The sequence below is a fragment of the Anser brachyrhynchus genome (genome assembly GCF_964034855.1).
Source record: "Anser brachyrhynchus genome assembly, chromosome: 1".
NCBI classification, from domain to species: Eukaryota; Metazoa; Chordata; class Aves; order Anseriformes; family Anatidae; genus Anser; species Anser brachyrhynchus.
This window is the reverse complement of record NC_137694.1, coordinates 46,671,033-46,689,935: the sequence shown is the minus strand read 5'-3', so window position 1 is coordinate 46,689,935 and position 18,903 is coordinate 46,671,033. Positions and strand designations below refer to the sequence as shown.

The window sequence follows — 18,903 nt, the reverse complement described above, 5'->3', positions numbered from 1 at the left end:
TGGTTTGATCCAATGTTTTGAAGCAGACATCATCTCTTTATTTCCACTTCAGTCCCCAGCAACCCTTCTGGAGTTTGTAGTTAGCATATTTTCACACTCCTCCAGCCACTGATCACTTTAGAGGGGGTAGGATAATGCAGGGTGCCATCCCTCCCCCTCAGTCCTTCCTATGAGAACTGCAACCTGAGATTCAAAGATTTCATTCAGGTCAATCACCCTGTTAACTCCCTGCAATGGCAGTTACAGCAGACCTCCTTTCATCAGTGAGAATTTCCAATTTCTTTTGCACAAAACTATCCAACTGGCGTTAATGCATTAACTATTCAATTTCTTCTATTCCCAGTCAGCTACTGCACTGTTCAATACAAACGTGACTTCCTGAGATTGAACTACATTTTCCTTCCTAGTTTCCCTCTCCGACATCTTTCACACCCTCCTAGTTGCTTCCCCGATTAAAATAACCCTTTCTTTCTATATTCTCCTGTCCAAGGGGAGAGTAGCGCTGCAGACCTGAGGCATGAGAGCTGCCATGGGAGAGCAATGTACAGCTTGATAGCTCACAAGGATAAGTTGCACATGTCCTCACTTGCAGCTTCATGAGGTTACAGGACAGCAAAGTGTTTGTTAATGTAGCGCAAAGCTAAGCGCTCGGCTTTCCTACTGGTGCTGAAAGCTGTGCATGGCATATGTGGTATGCTGAACTATCCCACTCAGACAAAAGCTGTAAGAGTGTAGCATGGTTATCTGCATCCTTGACGGAGGCTGCAGCCCCAGAGGTCAGCCTCTTCTGGTAGGCAGTGAATGGGAAGAAAGACAGTGTCTCTGAGTCAGCAGCAGCAGTTCGTCCATCGTGCCCCAAGACGTCCTGCTCTGCAGTGCTGAGCTATCAGGAGCTCCCCCCGAGGCCACCAACACCACCTCTCTGCTCTATTTCCAGCCTTTGTAGTTTCTGCTCAGGAGTCCATGGGGGGAATTAATGTCATTCCTAATACCTCACTGCCCAGGGCTAAGCAGCCTCTTGCAATATGATGCAAAATTATCAGTTTGCAAATAGACATTCAACTATAAACCACCTGTGGTTAGAAGGGTCCCCTGAGAAACTGCGGAAATCGTGTAATGCCTTATATCCTGCATAAGCAGGCAGCAGGGGAGCTTGTAGGGAGCCCCAAGGCAGCTGTGTAGAGAGGGATCAGGGACTAATCATGGGAAGTGAAGGAGAGCGGGACAGACCTGAGGGGATGTGCATGGGATGCAGTCCACCAGCCCTCTTCAGGGAGAAAAGGGCATTCCCTTCCTCACCTTCTCGACACCTCTGCTGCTCACTGTGCAAAAGAGGGCAGAAAGGCTGCCTCCTCAGCAGATGCACATTCAACCTATGGCAATTAAGTCTTCCAGTTTGCAGATCCCAAAGGATGAGTGACATTTAGCCTGGACAGCACAATCAGAACAAGAATAAATGAGAGATGACAACTTGGTGTCTCTACACATGGCTTCTGTACTGATGGGGTAAAGAAGGTATGCTGGAAAGAAGGTATATCCTGGGAATCTCAGTCCTTCCCTGATCCCCAGAAAATTATGTTTTGGATGTTTCTGGGTAGACTCTCATGCCCTCAGAAAAGCAGTTCTTCAAAATGATATCCATGTCTCTCTGTTTCCTTGGCTGGTACTCTAAAGGGTATGACCAAGACAAGAGTTGGACTTGATGATCCTTATGGGTCCCTTCCAACTTGGGATATTCTATGATTCTGCGATTCTAAGACACACCTAATGCCTAAGGGACATTATTGTTTGAGCTGTAGTGGTGGCATCTCAGACTCTGGAATTGAATCTGACTCTTATATTCACAGAAACTTCCTTGAACTGTTCAGTGGTATTTTAAACTTTAGTTTAAAGGTTTATTTTAGACTTGCATTGAAAATACTTCAACATGCAGGAATAAAAACTAAAATTCATTCAGTTCTCCTGTCCTGGCCATGAATCAGCTTTTCCTCAGTGAGATTTTCAGAGCCTTACTTTCCTTTTCAGAGCCTAACTCTTCTCTCTGGTCACTTAATTGAAGGAGCTCCCCAACTTCACATTTAGAGTTTTCATTCCTTTAAATAGAGTTCCATTTACCATTCACCCATTTTAAATAGAGCTCCATTAATTAGTTAGCATCAGAGAAATACTGGAGTCGTCTCTGAATATATATAAGCAATGATATCTAGTAACCTCTCAGAAATATCAGAGGGAAATGAGCAGAGAGGCCAATTTGGATAACGTAGCCTATGCATTGGGGCCATGATGGATGAATGCACTACAGTTAGTGGTATAGTAAATCCTCAGCCCACCGTCAAATGGTTTTGTATCCTATGATGGTTTTAGTTCCTGACATTCTGGGTGAACAGAAGCTTGTTACTATGGAAAGAAAATATCTTAATTTGGAGTGTCAATAGTTCTTGGTATGTCAATAGTTCTTGAAAGATTCTCAGTGAACATATGAAGGCCCTATCCTTCTCTCTGGGCAGCTTTATTTATTCAGCTGTTTGTTTTTTTTCTGTGGTCTCTGACTTGAACAAGCAGAGAGGACTCCAGCAGTTAATGTCTCCTAAGCTTTCTGAATGGATGAAGTGTGGCTTTTCATCAATATAGACTGACAGCTGGGACGCCTGGGCTCCACTGCTTCCTGATAACAGTGAAACATGGGGGTTGAATAGGGGATTAACATTACACTTAATTTTCACATGTGACAAGAAGTCTGGATCTGTTGATCTGAGTGACTTTGTAGATGGTCACTCTCCTTTTCTGGGCATCAGATAACAGCAATAATAAGACATTTCTGAGGACATGTGAATGAGCAGCTACTCATCTATCAGCAAAGCAACCTATTATGACTTCTGCTGTGGATGCTGAATTCTTCCCCACATACTCATCAGATGCAGCAGCGCTCGGGATGGTCCACATAACCAATTGGATTTCAGATTACTTTCAGAAGTTCGTTACTAACAGGCTACTCTCAGACTTAAGTATGGAGCAGTTTGTTACTGCCCAACCACAAAAACTTTAAATAAAAAAAAATGTAAAACAAACCAAGCACACATTCTTGCGTACGTGCAAAATAAATACAGGAAATATGTGACATTTTTGTGATAACAGGACATTACCATGTACATTAATAGGACAGTCCGTAATAAAATGACTGCTGTTGGTTAAAAACATGGATTTTTTCTGTAACATTATCCTAGAATCTGATAATTCATTTTAAGAGAAAAATATGTCAAGTGAATTTGGATATGTTGGAAATTTGCATTTGAGCACCATTCTGCATAGAAGTCCTTCCAAAGCCCTTGAATATAAATGAATCTAAGTTATTTCCATAACACGTTGAACCATTATGCCAATGAATGAAAAGCTCTTCCTAATGCTGCCAATTTATGTTCCAGATTGTATAACAGGAGAGTAATCATACTGCAAAAGTTTCCGAAATATGAATGTTCACATACACAGTGCTGTAGGTTAGCCTACTTTAAAATGGATGTTACTTATTCTTGTGCAGATGAAACTGCACCTCACTATAAATATTTCTGCAATGATGGAGAATTTCTGTTAGGCATTTTATGATCACTCATATGAGTCAGAATAGAGCCTATTCCTGACTTTTCCCATCCAAAAGAATAATCCTATCAGGCTAACCAGTAAATATTCTGAATATTATTTTTTTTCAGAAATTATCTGTGATATCTGCAGTATGTTCCCTGATATAATGAGCAATAACATTGTCACTAGAAGCAGCTTACCAACAGTGCTTCACATAATGCAGAGTTACATTTATTATGATTTTGTGATATGCTCCTATCCATTAATTTAAAGTCAGGAAAGCTATTTAAAATATATCTCTATCTGAAATCATCTGCATTCTGAATTATTAATTTTCTGAAAAAAAAAAAAAAACAATGTTAAGTCCAAACTTGTTTTATAGCCTCTGGAGCTATTCTAAGTCAGAACTTCAGCTCTGGTAAATCAGCTTAGTTTACTTGTAGGTCCCAGGGATGAAAAGAATACAGGAAACTTTGTTTATGTCTGCCAGCACAAGACCAGATATACTATCTTGTCCTGCAACCTCAGCTCTGCTATACAGCTTAAGAAACTGGGATTAGGACTTTGTGAGTGTTAGGAGACTTGGGGAAATGGCAACTTTCTAAATGTTTATTGATTAGTTCACTTTAACCTTCCTTCCTGCAGATTCTGCTTAAATTCCCAATAAATTTCTTTTCTCCATTAAATCTGGTTCTCTGCTGAGACATCATTTCTCTTCAGAGATTTATTTCACCTATTTGCCTGTCACATACTTTGTTGTTCATTCACTTTATTACACTGTTTTCCTTTGTTGTTGTTTTTGTTTTTCTATTAAGTCTGCAAAGCCTGGCACTCCAAAACCATCTTTAATGACTCATTCCTGAGGCAAATGAGAAATCCTCTGGTCTGGAAAGTCATCTGAGCAGGACACCAGCAGCTATTCCAAACTTACCACTTGAACATGATGTGATAAACTCTTCTACGAAGAGGTAAGGAAAGGGCTATCTCCACTTTTGGGGATCTGGTAGCACAGTGCAGCTTAGAAACATATCGCATAACATTTACCCATTTCTTATAATTACCGTAACAGGTGAGCTTATTAAGTCTTGTAATAACCACTGCTGGGATCCCAAGAGGCATCCCTTCTGCAAAGTGAGGCAGGTGAGAGGCTGAGAGGTAACAAACCCAGAAAAGACTCTGCAACACAGCTCTCCCATGCCAGTTTTCGAGGCAGCTGCCCATCAGGCCAGTTCTTGTCTCTTGCTTCTGGGAGTGGAGTTGCCTGTCTCAGCAATGCTGCCTGCAGTGTTTGACCACAAGCCCACTCTTCAGAGCATGTGGGAAGCTCTGTTCACTTTCTCCCATCACCTTTCTCCAGTACCTGCCTGACCCGGAAGACGCCCATCCCCAAATCTCTTCTTTTATCTTCGGGACAACAAAAGGAATCAAGACTACAACCAGCCTGTCTTCTTAAAGGGAGTATGAAGAATCCCAGTTCTGTTTTCAGACGAAGGCCTCCAGTTGCCAGTATTTTACCAAGAAGGACCTTCTCCTTCACTCTCAACAATCTTCTCATTTATCTTTGTATACATAAATCCCCTGGCATAAATCTATCTTGACAGAAACTATCTTCTGTGGGCCAGATGGCCTTTGTGTGTATTTTATCACTAGGGCCAACAAACTGGGGAAGTGCATAGAAACAAAACTCCTTTTGACAACTCCTATCATTGCATTTTAATGATGTAAGGCTTCTAAAAAAAAATATACTTTCAGATGGAACAAGGTTGGTCAGAGTTTTCTGAAGAAAAATAAGAGCATATTCATGACACCCAAACTATGCACCATCTATCATTACTTCCAGCAGGCTTTCAGAAAGGAAATTGAAAATTGACTTGGTTTTGCAAAAAGATTTTTCAGCCAGCATCAGGTGTTAGTTCCCAGGATAGATCATCATCATCAAAAAAAAAAAAAAAAAAAGCTATCAAATGTTATAAATGTCTTAAATCAGGATAAAAATGTCTTGAAAAATATTCGGTTTTCCCAAACTTTAACATGTCTTTAAAAGGGCAGGTAGAAAAAAATAGTAAAAATGGTGAAATCAGAGAAAAAAAGTGAATTAAAGCCCTCTAGGGTCTGATTTGTTAAAACCATTTCAGTCTAATGCTAAAATACCAGATTAAGAGAAAAGGAATATAAGTAAAATGTGATCAGGAATAACAGGAAGAACATATTTGTTTAGGATAATATTCTATAAATGTCCTTCAATTTAGCAATTTGTAAGTAACAAAATGGATCCCATTTGCATTGATTCTCTGACGTGCAATATAGTTATAAAGATACCTTTGAGATTTGTCTGTTCTCCTGGAGCTAATCTGCTGGCTTGTTTCCTGAAGTTTGTTGAGGAACATGATATCTGTTGCATGATAAACACCACACAGAGGGTTTCCTTAGAAAGCTTTGACTCAAAAGTAAAATAGTGACATTTTAAATGCAGAAGATTAGCAACAGGTGTAAAATAATAAATTAAGATATCACTCTGCTGGGATCTCTTTAATACTTTTAATCCAGCAATGAAAATTCAGGACAGATATATATGGTTCAAGTTAAAAAGGAGAAACATGATTCTTTAGCAAAAAAAAAAAATAGGTCAATCATTTCCACATGCCATTCCTCTTGAAGAATGTTTAATATCCATTTACTTTATGTGCACAGAAATCTTCCAGAACCTGGGGAAAAAAATAATAATAATTAAAAAAAAGTTCTTTTTTCTAAACTGATAAAAATTAGAATTACTAGGAATGCTATGAGAGACCTTGTGCTCAAGATCTGTCAACTGCTGTCTTAACTGAAGAGGTCCATAGAAGAGATTTAGAATTAGCCATTGACCTTTGGAACACCTGCCGAAATCGTCCACCAAACCTTTGGAGATTTGTCTATTCCTATTTAACTATGAGAGGACACATAGTGGAAATACATATAAAAAGAAGAAAAAAAAAAAAAAGAAAAAAACAGAAAAAAAACACAATTAATGCTAATTAACATCACAACTAGTTATCTAAGCAGATTCATTAGAATCTATCTGAACTTGGAGAATAAGTTAACTTTTCGTGCCAAGCATTCTTAATTCCATCTCCAGATGTAAAGTTTACACTTGTTACAGGTCCGGTGTGGAGAAGCCCTCAAAGCCCTACACTTCACCCATTCTCAGTCTGGACTAAAGGACTTCAGACTGCTGGATGACAGCCTGGTTTCATGGAAACTGACAGCAAAGTTCTCACTGACTTCTGTAAAGCCAAAATTTCAGACCTGGGATCTCTGTCTATCACTATTTATGCACACCATACACACACACACGTACGCGACTGCACTGACTTTGTACAGAGCTTTGCTGCAGATCAGAACATTACTGGACAGACAGCAAAATCCTTGGACTTCTAGAGCAACACACTTCCTGAAGTCCAGCAAAACCAAAATATCCTGAAACTTTTGGTTTTTATTTGCATCTCTCTAAAGCTAAGACCTGCCTCATTTCCTGGTTAAATTTTAAACTGGAAAGCTTGAAGGGCAACAGTATGGCTGCATAAGAACTCAGGGCAGGGCTTGTCACCGCAAGGATGGGAGCTTTGCCCTGCAACAACTTCCTGCATCAGTCACTGCTCTGAGTTCGGAGAGGAGCCCCATTAGCATGCACTCCGTCTGCACAAGTTTTATTTGTAGAAGTAATGTAGAAGCAGAAAATGCATAGGTTCTCTGCTTGGGGAAAGAAGAGGGTGTGCTGTTCGATGCATTCAAATTAGACTGCCTTTATGGACAGAAGTCCTACTTGTGTGATAAAAGGCAGGGCATTTATCAATGTTCCTCTTCCCTATTGCTATTCAATCCTTTATGAAACTCAGCCTGAAAACATCTGCTGAAACTTTCTTCCACTTACAATTTACCTGTTTTAAATAAAAAGGACTTTGGATAGAACTAAACCATTTTCTTCTTTCATTGTTAATACTTACTTTGCTTTCGAATTGCTGAAATCTGTCTGCAGCTCACTGCTTTCCTTTCTGAACATGTAGTTCCAAGACCTCCTTTTTTAACCAGTGAAGATTCACCTGGGGACTGTCTCCTAGGAGATTTAGATGAAGATTTAAGCAGAACATCTCATTTTAATCAGATTTGTGCATTTTGCATACAAATAAATTTTCATGTAACAATGAAGGTCTTTATATTAATAAGAAAATGTATTAATGTTAGAATGGAAAATACTAGCACAAGAGGCTGGCAGACATTTAGATCCTATTAAAAATTAAAGCAATCAACAAGTTCACAGTTATTCCAGAGTGGGAATCTGATCTGAATAGAGTTTAGGTCTAATGTGATACCACTAAGTCATTATCTGCAAAATAAGCCAAAGAGCAGTTTTTATAAGACAATCCTGTATGAAACACTTTGGCCAGGACAGTACAAAATAAACAAATTGAGCAAACCCTAGATTTGGGGTTATTTAGCACTTTTATTTGCTGGATTTTATTTCGGTTTCAATTCTTGCCCCATTTGACAAAAATCTCTGCTAGGTACAAAAACCCTGCTGTTGGAAAAATGTTAAAGTAGTTTATATCTCTCTGGAAAAGGCACTAGATTTTTTTCTTAGTTTGAGGGTAATGAAATTGCCATTATAGCTTTTTACCTGATTTTTATGATCTGTTTGAAGCTACAATCAGATTAAAATGGGATTTTGCTCTGAGTTGCTTGTTTTCCCTCTGTGAAGTTGGCTCCCTATGCCTGCTGCAGTTTGAAACAAAACCCTTTCTGAAGAGGAATTCCAAATCTTCCAAATCACATTAGGAAGGAAGAACTTGGTATCAAAAGGCCAAGCTGCCACTATTTCTTCCTGATGACTCTCATTTAACAGCCATTAAAATGCAAATAGAACTATGATTTTCAGATCACAAAATTAACATTAACAGCTGGAATGATTGATTAAAGGTCATGGCAACTGTATAACTTAATTTCCTATATAATTGTGTTCAGTTTTCTGCAGATTGTTTGGATTTCTGAATTAATTTTAGCTGTTGCTGAACAGTGACAGGTGCATTTATTGGTCTCTCATTTTTGTTAATATCTTCCTGTGTGAATGATTCCCTTCTTTCCAGGAACCAGAAGAGTACCCAGAGGGGACACTCCAGAATTACTATCTTCAAGTAACAGGTTTTGCAGCATATTAGCAGATCTCTCAGAAGTTTTTTATTGACCTGGACAAGACCAAAACGACAATTCATGGGTAGCTAACAAGTTGTTCCTCCAGGAGCTTTCTCATGCATGCATTTACAGAATAATGCAAATATGGCCCCTAACTTCCCAAGGGGCTTTGAGCTAACTGCTCAGATCCTACTCATCTTAGATCTGGCCCACTTTAATGGATGAAATAAGCCACAGGTAGATGAACTTTCAGTTTATTTTTCAGTCAAGTCATCAATAGGATGAGAAGGCAGCATCTGCCTGTACTGTCCCTTAGTTGTGGAAAATTGAAATTCAGCTGTAAATCTTATTTTACAGCTAGAGTTGGAGTCATTTTTGAAAATCTCAGTGAAAGATCCACAAATACTCACCACCCACAAGTGCAGCCAGAATTCAAAAGAGTTCAGTCCAAGAGTTTGATTTTTTTTTAATTTTTTTATTTTTGAAATGTCTGCTTATTTCAGTGCTTATCTGGAAGCACATCTAAAAATCAGATCCCAGTGATAGATGCTAAGCACTTCTGAAAATACAACCCTAGCAAAAATGACTTGAGGCCAGAGAGAATCTAAGCTAGCATAACTTGCACCTGACCTCACGGCCACATCCCAGCACAAACACAGCATCAGCTCAAACACTCCTCCTCTCCCCAGAGAGAGCTCCATTCACTGTCTGGTCGCCCAGTCCCACATCTGCCCGCTAAGATGCAGTGAGTCTACAGGGAGTCAGACGAGACTACCAAAAAATTCAGCATTTGAAAAGATCGGGAGAGTGTGTCATTGTGAAAGCAGGGAAGGGCATAGAGGAGTGGAGAAAAAATGTGACAAATTGCCTTTATTTATATATTTTTTTAACTTCTCCTGTTACTGCAGGGGACAGACCCCTGTTCAGGACCACTGAGACATCCTCACCAGACCAACTGCTTGGTTTTCAAACAAACCAAATCTCGTTGCCCCCACTCCCTTCCTGGGGCAATGAGTAGCTGCTGAGGCTTCTGCTCTTTCTACTGACATTGCTGCAGAGTGTTGGAGAATGGTTTATGGTGCACAGGACAGGCAAAGAAGCTGGGCCACGTGTGCCTGCAGGCAACTTCCGATCTTGTCCTTTTGAGTCCTAGGCTTTCGAGTCCTGTGGTTTCCTGAACAGCTCACTCTAGAAAAAGCAGATGTCGAACACGTGCACTGGGGCAGGGAGTGTTCCACAAGCAGTGAGCTAAGCAGCCCTCCGTGTGGGAGAAGGCACCAGGTTGTTTTTATTTTTGCAGCCTGTGCAAGTCTGAAGGTTTAGTCGTAAAAATCCAAGCCACTTCAGCAAGAGGTCTAATTGTTGTTAAAATCAGGAAACGGAGAGCCTGAAATTACCCAGCTCAGGCAAATGAGAGCAAACAGGAATTGGAACGGTTCATTTTCCACAGGCAGACAAAAAGCCTGAAATGAAATTAGCCTTTAAAGTTTTGTCACAGGCGGCGGGGATAATGACTCCTCTGCTGTTTAAATGAACTGAGTGTTCTCACAGCTAAAGTCTCATCTCGGAGCCACAGAACTGTTCGAATAGTCATTATTCCCTGCTACCCACATTCTGAGATGTCTCATACATGAGGGAGAGCAGAGTGTCTTGACACGTATGAGGCAAGGATTTTACCTTGTGGGTTTACAACTAGTACTTGTAAAAACCTGAACTTTTGCCCTTGGAATTCTTTGTTTGTCAGTCAAATACAGATTGCATGAGGAGCATGACAAAAGCAGTCCCGTAGCCATTGTCCGCAGAGCATTATCCCAGAACAGAAGGACTATCTCTAGTGAGGAGAAGGCAATTATTTTCAGGCACACTAAGTCTTGATTTCTATAGTAAAATTGCCAAAGGGGGGCATCAATATAGGTTATAATGGACTTGACTGCTCCCACATCCCATCTTTTACATATGCTATTCAACAGCTGTCAGATGGAGTCCTTTTGGGTTATACAACATTATCATGGACAAACTGGCCCCTCTTCATGTGAAATTCAAATAAATCAGTCACATTTTTCAGGATTTCATTAACATATAGAGAATTCTGCCCTTTAAAAAATTAAATGCTATTGTCTCACATGCTTTCCGTTATGTAGCTGTCAGAGAATGTTGGTAAAATACCACCATTTCTAACTTATATCAGTGTAGCTCTACAGATATACCTCACATTACACAGTTTTGTTTTGTTTTTTCCTCAAAAATACGTTGTCAAAATATAAATTATTAGTATACAGGGAGAACTGATCTGTATAAAAACAGCTTTGAGTTTTCACGGTACCGCAGTGAGAGGACAAAAGTGCTAACAGAGGACTTGTAGTCCTGCATGCATGGAAATACTTGGCAAAAATACTCTTGTGAAAAACTGGCTTACTGGCTCAAGAATGGTTTGCATATAGTTAAAAAAAAAAAAAAAAGTGAGAGCACCGGAAAAAAAAAAAAAAAAAAAAGCCTGCAAAGAGATGGTTCAGGAACAAAGGAAAAATGACAGAAACTGTCAGTTTGACAGTACTGACATGAGATCAGTACTGGATAACACAGAATTTTCTCTAAGTGCAGAGCAGTGCTTTGCCCGATATCAGTAAAAATGTAAAATACCGATTTATGAATCATCCCAATTCAATGATAATGTCCTTTTGGCTTAATCAGTCTGAGGAAATGATCCCTCATTTGCAGAAATGGTAAGGCTAAAATAATTCAAAAGTGTGCAGTTATATATGTATTTGAACAACCTGAAGGAGTAATTAGCTGCTAGTAGAGCATTCTTGTGGGACTAGAAATAAGGATGATTCAGACTCAGAAAGGGGAAATTTGAATATCCAAATCCTGATCCCGCATCTATGAAATCCAATAACCTTTTGACAATGCTCCTTTTTCTTCAGTCACAGTTTTGTTAAGTTGCACTAGTATTGAGACCTAGGAAAAAGAAATAAAAAATGTTTCCTTCATTATTTAAGTGCTAAGTAGTCATATTATTGTTCATTGAGATTCTTTGAATTGTTTTATTTCTGCAAACACCTGCTTACTTTGAAATGTCCTTCTGCCTTTGTTTTGCCAATATTTTCAGTATCTGTATGTTTTCTCTGTATGTAAGGGAAAGTTTTCATATGGCAGGAATTTGGCTGGTTTGGATGTTTTATTGCTTTTCTTCAGCATCCTTACATATTTCATTTTACTCCTACCATATCTCTCTAACTGAATCTATGTCAGAAGTTTAAGTGCACTTCTAGTACACTTTATACATATCATCATCTTGTTGCTACTTGCTTTCAATTAAGATAAAAAGCCCATATTTAGCATTGTTGGTATTGGTTTATACGTCTGAAATTGTTCATATTTTCATTTAAGGTTTTGACACTCTTCTGAAAGCTGAAGCACCAGCTGAAGCCTCACAACTATTCCAAAAAGAAACGGAGGCTATAAAGTAGAAATAATTTGCCCAAATTCACAGAAAGAGTGAGGATCAGATTTGAAATTAGATGCTCTGGTTTCAATCCCACCCCACTGAAGCCTGCAGATTATCTGCCATTGATTTCCTCTGGCATTTGACCAGACTCTGATTTCATTGCTGTAATCTTGCTAGGGGTTATGAACTTCATTCGTTTCTAACATTGCGGTTTGTGAATGCCTGTGTTATGAGATTCTTCAATTACTAGGCAAAAATAAAATAAAATAATGCTTTCATGGATGGAAACAGCCCTAGCTTAAATGGAGGGTACTGCAACCACATCATGTAATTTAGGAGTATGTGTTTTGCTAGCCACTGCTAGCTGAGGCTTCTGGATCTCTTTCACTTTGCTGGTTGTTCTGAGGCTGATCCTGCATCTCCGTGCCAAACTACTCTTACAAGTAGAGAAGATGCTTACAATTTTTTTCCCCTTGTTATTATTTTACTATGATTTTCCTGAATGTATGTATTGCTTCATGATATTGAGTACCTTCCCCAAATTTCTCGTTTGCAAATTATGCTGGAGTAATCTGGAGAAGGGATTCACTGTTTGAAATGTCACGTTCCAACTCCATATAGTTTTCTTGGCATCTTTCAATGCCCTGATTACATATCACAACTTTTAGACTAGTGTGTCCAGTTTAAAAGCTCAAACTTTTAAATTCAGTTGTCGTTCTTTACTTATGAATTTATGAGTCAATCTATGAAAACTGTCAAAATACAAGCTTTCAATAAGCAGTCTCTCCAGTAAGTTCAGCAGCTGAAGTTTCAATTTTGAATGATTATTATTGGTGGAAAGTTTTAAACAGAGTCTAATAGTAAGGGTGTTAATATACACAGAAAAGTTTTATAGATATTTACCTGACCCTCTTAGCTATATAAATTACCAAAACCATTACTACAGATGATAGATTTCCATGCTAGCACTACGACAGAAGACATTTTTTTTGCAGCAGATCCCTCTGCAGAATGAGTTATAGAACCATACCAAAAATATAACTGAATCTTTTGACATCACAGAAATGTGATTAGTGTGATTTGATTTCTCTCTTCTGTCTAAAACAAAGCACTTGCAGAAGTTAGAGAAACTAAAAGCTTTATGCAGCCCTATCTTGGGGAATATATAGTGGTAACATTAAATCAAATTTTTCAGAGTGGTTCTTATAATTGGGAAAATAATATATTTCTGTGTGTGAGAGACAGGAGACAGGAAGAAAAGAGGGAAATTCTGCAAATGTTTGTCCCAAGGCCAGTAAAACCCTTATGTTGTGTTCTTATATCGTAACATCTTTGAGGATCAGACTATCACTTAGTTGTATGCTTTTGCTGTACCTTGAACACCAAAAGAATATTGAGGAATACTGTCACACAACCAGCTATTATTATCAATTATAACAAGCAAAACCAAATTTGATTCATATGATTTTCCAATCTGACATCTTTACTGTCAGTAAATATTCATGCAGTCAAGCTTCAGTTCCACTGATGTTCAAAACATTGATTTTCACCTTTGGATTCTGAGCTATTCAGCAAACAAACAAACAAACAAAAACATTTAAGTTTGATTGTTACTGTTTTCATTGACATGGTTGATTACCTAAATCATTCAATCAGAGAGCAGAAACAATATATGTGACTTACATAGTTAACATCAAGCTGGAAAGTAGCAAATGTTTACAACACTTTTTTGTGAGCTACTCCAATGCAGAAAAGATTTGGTGAAGAAATAGACTATTAAAAAAGTACGTGTTAGACCTTTTGTTCACTCATCTTTCTCTGGATTAGGAGAAATACTGGTAGACCTAGCCATGAAGTAGTCAATCAATCTTCTAATTTGCTTCAATTTTTTAAAACAACAGGGTTTCTCCAGGTTGCTTAATAAAGACTGAGCTCCCTAAGGACCTCGCATCTCACCCTTGCAATTGGCAAGGGCTAGGAGCCACTAAAGCTGTTTGAAAAGAGGCAGCTGCCAGCATCACATAACCTGCCATGACCAGCTGGTCCCATTATGCAAACAAGTGTCCCTTGGCAAAGCAATCCAACAGTCTCCAGGGTGTATGGCTGCATTTCAGCTGGTAGCTTTGAATGGAAAAAAAAAAAAAGTTACGGAGAGCAAAAGGTGCTGTGTATAAGTAGGTCTCACTCATCCTCTCTCCAGTGTTGGTGGGTGAATGTTGCTTCAACCTTTTGGTGGAAATGAGAGGTGTTAATTGCAGGCATCAAAGGGCTGTCCCACTCTGGCTGCAAAGTCAGCATGGACTACATGCTGATCCGAGGAGTGAACCGTCTTTGGAGCTGTTTAGCTGTGACTGTAGTCACCGTGATCTCTTAATTTTCTCATGAGAAACATCTTAAATCTGTTTCTCTCTCCTGTGGGGCTCCTTCAGAACTGCTAACAAGAATTGGGAGTGCATGATGATCAACATTTCCCCAGGCACACCCAACTCCAGACAAGCTGATATCAAGGCAATATTTTAGTCCGGGCAAAAAGACACCCAAAGATCCCCCTTCACGTTGTCATAGAAATTATGCAAATATTAAAAGTAATGGAGGTAATAAATACTGTTGCTTGAATGGAAAACTCAGAAGCATATGAAAGGGATAAAGGAAAATGTAGAAGTTGACTGGACTCACTAAACAAGATTGTCCTTTTCCTGCCTAGAATTATCATAATTTTTAAATGATAATACCTTAAAAATCCACAAGCCCACAAGTAGTAAGATTACCAGAGCTGCCCTAGAGAGTTCTCCAGGCAGTCCCCAGTGTCTTCAACAGATCTGTCTGCAAATCCATCATCAGCCTCATTTTGTACAAAAATACTGAAGAACCGAGAAGCAAATTCCTTGAACATTCTTGAACAAAGCATGACTAATCAGCAGAAGCTTTTGCATCTCAGTGACTTTCTCAGACCACTCCTCAGACAAGCTAATGCTGTTAACACAGAGGAAAACTCACTTCAATGTTATCAACATGCATTTTTACTTCTCTCTGTCCTGAATGGTGAAGACATTTTTTTGTTTGTTTACGCTGCATAACAGGCATGTGGCACCTCATAGGAAAGCAAAATAGAATAAAAAGATTGATAATCCTGCTTCAGGCTTCAGATCAAGACTCAAAAACTACTGGAGCACTACCCTGTGGCTCTCCCAGAACATCAATTCAAGTTCTGTTGCCACTTAAACATCCAAAACAAAACTAAGATTGCGTATACTGAGTATGTCTAACACTAAGTTTTCCACAAAAACATTTTACTGACTATTCTGTTCTGAAAACAACCAGGCTTGTTGTAACACATTTCTTGGACATGTTATAGTAATTTTCTCTTCTTTCATATGAGAAATAGTTTCTTGGATCCAAAATAAAGCCTTCCTAAATATATGAACCTATTTGCTTGCTCTTTCTTCTCTTATCATCATTCATAAGTCATAATGTAACAGATGCTGTTCCATGTAACTCCAGACTGAGAGATGTTTTTCACTTTCACAACAATTTTTTAGATTCTGAAAATGCTGAAGCTGGTGATTTTAAACCTCCTACTTTACTTTCAAAGTTGCTGAGTCTGCAGAATCAATCTCTGCAATGGTTACTTTCTTTAAGTCTCTCATACATCAGTGAAATAGATACGGAGTCTTCTCTTCATTCTGTTGTGTCTGGAATTAAGGTGGAAATTAGACTTTCTTTATAGATTTACAGACAGATAAAGATTTTTTCAAGATGCTGTCAAAGCAAAGAAATGGTATAATTCCACTGTGTGCTTAAGAGTATCCTTTTAGTAGATTAAAATTTAAGGGATAATTTTAAAAAATACGAACTGCTAAGTGGTAGCACAGCTAGAGATTATAACACTGCTAAAGATATACTATAGCAAAATAAGACAGCAACCAGAAATCTTGTCTATTCCAAAAACTGGATGAGAACCTGAAATCGCAGTTTAAGCAGGAGAGCAGCAGTGAGCGAGGGGACACAATCATTTAGTGTTTAGTTCTCTGACCCAGTTGAGAGGAACTGCTTGAGCCACCTTCTCCTTTCATGCTGGTCAGATGTTCTCCGCCACAGAAACATTTCTGTAGGTCCACTGTGCAAAATTTTCTGTGGACTAAAATACTGAAATCAGGAAATGACACAATAAAAGAGTTTAATGGATACTGCCACGAGGTCATTAAAAGAAATGGATGAAAACATTTTGCTGGCAAATGAAGGTGCATAAAATAGCTGTGAAAACCTTTGCCTTCTAATAAAACACACAGTTGCTGCTGACAATATAACTAACCCCCAGATTGTTCCCTTTCAGGCTTCAATACATTTCATCTTTGGTTTCCAAAACCTCAAAACATCCTTTCAATTTTAAAAGTTTTCTAAAGAATCTGTTCCTTTCTTTCCCATAGTGGGGGAGAAGGGAAGGATCTCCTGCCAAAGCCTAAACTGTTTGATATTTTCCACATTTAATTTCCAGTGCAACTGAACAAAACTAAAAGCCAGCTTCCATGTGAACCCTTTTGAGCCTCTGTCTCTCTCTGCCTCCCGTTCTTGGTACAACTGACCTTAGCAGATGCTAGGTTTCACATTCCACCTCATTTGCTCCTTTGTTCATAAGCATTTCTGTCCTCCCTATCTTCTCACCACGTGATTGTCTATGATTCCTCTCACAGCTGTCACAAGGCAGGGAAGGGTTGTATTTCTGACATGCCCTCATTGCCCACAGCCTCCATTCCTGGTCAAAAAGAAGAACACCACCAGAAACACTTGCCTGTCTGCATCAGTCTGTCATTGAGCAGCAGATAGGGCAGAGTGCCTTGTGGTGGCATGTCATGTATAAGGCAAAAGTGTAGGACAGGCCAAAAATTCCTTTGAAACTGTGAAGGATCACAGGTCTGGAGTCCTGCTGACATGATCAAGCCCTCACTAAGTGTTGAAGCAAGGCTGTTGGCCCAGCATTCACAAGTGATGCTGCCTCTTCCATTACAAGGTCTTTGTAGAAGACACCGGTGTCAACATCCCTGCCACCTGGAGGTGTCACACTTTGAGGAGAGAAGCACCATTTACCTAAAGTAGCCCGGAGGAAAAACACCAGTCCTGCATTAAAAGCATAACTGTCTTCTAACCTCAAGCTCTGTGCTGAGCTGATGAGACAACAGATGATGAAGCAAGGGATGATATTTCTCTAATAGGTCAATTATTCCCTAATTGTCTTTCCCCAAATTTCTTGAAGCTTCCCTTGAAACCTCAGTCACAGGGTAGCTGTCAGTTCCTGGAATAGTTGAGTCTCCATCCTGGAAGCCCTTGAATTCACCCAGCCGTAAAATCAGTCAGCACTAAATAGTATTTCAGGTCTTATATGTACTCCCACAGAGTCTTGGTTTTCCTTCTCACTTACCCTCATTATTTGATGAGCTCTTGGATTTGATAGCTGCTATTCCTAAACAGATGTAAGTACACAGAAAATTAACAAATCTTATATGGAGAAAGTATCGGTTCATTGTCACATTCAATATGAAGTAAATGCAGTCTTTCAAGTCATTAATATTGGTCAAAAAAAAAAAAGTTAGGAATAATTTATACTATGATTTCACTGCATTTTCAAATCAGTCCATCTCCCTTACATCTAGTCAACTTCACAGCACAATGAAAGCTGACACACTGAAGAATACCAGACTCATTTTACATTCTGTTTCATGGTGTTTCTGGCCTTACTTCTGTGTTTGTCCATGATGTACTACAGAATGTTTCACTTTAAGAAACTTTGACTACTGCCTCTTAGAATATTTATAGTGGGCCATTAATTTGCTAATGCAGTTTTATTTACTTTTAATTCCAAAGGAAATACAGTAGTCATATTCAGAAGATTCTCATAAATGACCAAAAATGTTTTCTAAATACATCATTTTAAGTGCTCTTTTTCTGCCTGCCTAAAGTCACCCCCAAGTTTTACTCGTGGAAGTACTGTTCTTCATTGTTCTCTGTTTTCTCAATTTCATTTTCTTACTGACTTGATTATGTGCTTCTGCAGGGATGGCATTTTAGAAATGTATTCTTTGATGACAGGAGAAAATTACTTTGTTTGCTTTACCACAAATAGTGGGGAAAATCTTAAATTCTTTACTTGAGCAAAGTCCTGATGACTTCAGTAACTTCTTTGCTAAAAAGTAAAATTGAAGGTACTGTTTTTATGTAAATCTATCTGATCTGAGCCCGCTACAACACAATGAAAGAAATTCAGTGTTGAGAGAGAAGCTTGATGCTGAAGACTTAAATCTGCATGATTGGCTTCAAACATATGTCTAGTTCATTCAGGAACTACTCATTACTTGAAGGGATACACAGGGACAACTCTTATTGTGATTTGTACCCAAGTGTGTCAATATGCAGTCTGTCATGATACAAGGTCCCAAAATAAAATATTCTATTTTGATCCAGATAGGCAACCTTGAATGTTTTTGAAAAAGAAAAGATTCACTTAAATCTTTCGTAATTCAAAGTATTTCCCTGTCTCTGCCAAAGAGGTCCTTTCTGACTTTGGGCAAGGCATTTAGACTGAAATGATAACAGGTTATCACTATTTGTGTGCTCCCCATATACAGAAGAACATGTAATGTGAATTCCCGGAGCCAGATTTGCATGCATAGCTGCAGCTGTATATTAGACCTATGGCCTGAACTCACTCATTTCAATAA

General features: G+C 38.8%; 1 long non-coding RNA gene across 1 annotated transcript; it reads right to left on the bottom strand.

Annotated features, from left to right (window-relative positions):
- Positions 1-5,908: 5,908 nt before the first annotated feature.
- LOC308188004 lies at positions 5,909-8,396 on the bottom strand. Its single transcript, XR_013945062.1, has 3 exons — positions 8,231-8,396; positions 7,560-7,669; positions 5,909-6,281 (listed from the first exon to the last, which is right to left on the bottom strand). It is a non-coding gene; the product is annotated as an uncharacterized lncRNA (long non-coding RNA).
- Between the last annotated feature and the right edge of the window lie 10,507 nt (positions 8,397-18,903).